Genomic DNA, 2,377 nt, shown 5'->3' with positions numbered 1-2,377 from the left:
CAGGCATGCCCAGGCATAGTTCCCACCATCTTTGGTCCTATCGCCGCGCTCCGGCTCCACCTCCCCGGCCAGTCGCGGGCAGGAGACAGACGATGGTACGCTGACACGGGGCCAGGATCCCTCCAGCGGGCGTGCGCCGGCCCTCACTCATTGCGCCCACGGGGTTTCTCCGGCCCTCCCCGACTCGCGCGTGCGTTAGACGGCCTCCCTTGGTCCGTGTTCAAGGCAGGTCGGGTGGGTTGCCGACATCGCTGCGCGGGCCCTGTGGCACGTGGGCGATCCCCGCCCTGGGCGACCCAGGCGGTTGCAGGGCGCGCTGAGGACCAGTCCCGCCCGGTCGGCGGTCGCGCCGGGGCAGCAGGGGGCCCCGTCCCTCCCGCCGGGAGAGGGCGCAGCGAGCGCCCAGTCACGCGGCCCCTGGAAGCGGCGAGGGTCCGGCAGCGGGGCAAGCTATAAAGCAAACGGCCGAACTGCACGCGTGCCCTGCCATCGCCCGAGACGCTCTCCAGGCCGACCCTGGGCCGGTCGCGGCGCCACCGCCATGCGAATGCGCCCGGCGGCGGCGTCAGCCAGCGCCGGGGAGAGGTCCCAGGCGGGATCCTCCCACACCCCGACGGCCGTCCAAAGCCCTCCGAGTTGAATCCCCGGGCCCAGACTTGGCGGACCCCACCAGTTGCCTCTCAGCGGTTTCACGCCCTCTTGAACTCTCTCTTCAAAGTTCTTTTCAACTTTCCCTTAAGGTGCTTGTTGACTATCGGTCTCGTGCCGGTATTTAGCCCCTTAGATGGAGTTTACCACCCACTTTGGGCTGCATTCCCAAACAACCCGACTCCGAAGACCAGACCCCGACATGGCGGGGGCCGTTACCGGCCTCACACCGTCCATGGGCTGAGCCTCGATCAGAAGGACTCCAGGCCCCCGGCGCCGACTTACCGGGCAAGCGGTCTTCCATACGCCACATTTCCCCAATCCGCCCGTCGGACGGGGATTCAGCGCCTGGGCTCTTCCCTCTTCGCTCGCCGCTACTGAGGAATCCTGGTTAGTTTCTTTTCCTCCGCTTAGTAATATGCTTAAATTCAGCGGGTTGTCTCGTCTGATCTGAGGTCGTAGTGAATGTGTGTTCGTTTCCCGGAGGAGGAGACGACAGTGTGGCTCGAGCGGACCCCGAGGCTCACGTTCTCATCATCGGGTACCCCACCGCGGAGGAGGGGTCCCCAGCCGTAACCCGCCAGGCCCCCACCGAGGCAACCCCCCTCAGTCCCCCAACTAGAAGGCACCGTCGAACTTACGCACGCGTAGCGCGGTCCAGCACGGAGACGAGTAGTCCACCGGCAGCCGCGCCTGCGCACATGCGGGCTCGACGGGCGCCCCACCCCGGCCCCCTGTGAGGGGGGGGTCGGCGAAAGGAGGAAAAAGGGAAAAGAGCCAACGGGGAGGAAGGCAGCCCGACAAGGGGCCCACGCACCGCGCCGGGCATCCCAAAGTCTGCACTTAGGGGACGAAGGCCGGGCCTGCGACGCCCCAGCCCCGGAGGCGCGAACGTCTCCGATTGATGCTCGCGACCCTCAGACAGGCGTAGCCCCGGGAGGAACCCGGGGCCGCAAGGTGCGTTCGAAGTGTCGATGATCAATGTGTCCTGCAATTCACATTAGTTCTCGCAGCTAGCTACGTTCTTCATCGGCCTTACGAGCCGAGGTGATCCACCGCTAAGAGTTGTCAAAGTTTTTCCACAGACCCCGAGAGGGACCAGGGCAGACAAAGGAGAAGACATTGAACCCCCTCCTCCCTCCGATGGAGGGAGGAAAGTTGGGTTGGGTACCCGGAGAGCGCACGGAGGACGGCCCGGGCTCGGCCGCCGCACCGCACTTGTTTTGGTTCCGAGTGGCGAGCAGTCCGTTGGCACCGGAGGAACGACCCCAGGGACCCCCCTACCCCCGCCGGCGTGCCCTACGTCGTTTGGCGGGGAGGAAGAAGAGAAGGGGTAACGCACGCTCCGGCTGGGACCAGCTCAGACTGAGTGGCATGAACACGGACGGCCGCCGCAGCGCACCAAGAGGACAGCCGCCAGCCCGCCCGCGCGCCGCCCTCACATCAGTGAGGCCGGCGGACACGTGACGGACGACGAGAAGCCACGGACGACAGCGGCCGCACGCGACGCCTCGGCCGGGCTGAAGGAATACACCCCAGCCCGGCCTCAGCTCCGGAGACATTTCACTCTGCACAGCCCACGCGGACCGGCAAAATCGGTAATGATCCTTCCGCAGGTTCACCTACGAAACCTTGTTACGACTTTTACTTCCTCTAGATAGTCAGTTTGATCGTCTTCTCAGCACTCCACCAGGGCCGTGACCGACTCCGGCAGGACCAATCCGAGGAC

General features: G+C 65.6%; 1 non-coding gene across 1 annotated transcript; it reads right to left on the bottom strand.

Moving 5' to 3' along the window:
• Nucleotides 1–1,559: 1,559 nt before the first annotated feature.
• On the bottom strand, nt 1,560–1,715 carry LOC129115557 (5.8S ribosomal RNA). Its single transcript, XR_008533136.1, has one exon. It is a non-coding gene; the product is annotated as a 5.8S ribosomal RNA (ribosomal RNA).
• Nucleotides 1,716–2,377: the final 662 nt, after the last annotated feature.

Source organism: Anoplopoma fimbria, unplaced genomic scaffold (genome assembly GCF_027596085.1).
Source record: "Anoplopoma fimbria isolate UVic2021 breed Golden Eagle Sablefish unplaced genomic scaffold, Afim_UVic_2022 Un_contig_1189_pilon_pilon, whole genome shotgun sequence".
In the NCBI taxonomy this organism is placed as follows: Eukaryota; Metazoa; Chordata; class Actinopteri; order Perciformes; family Anoplopomatidae; genus Anoplopoma; species Anoplopoma fimbria.
Note: the sequence above shows the minus strand (reverse complement) of the source record. Positions and strands in the feature narration are given on the sequence as shown.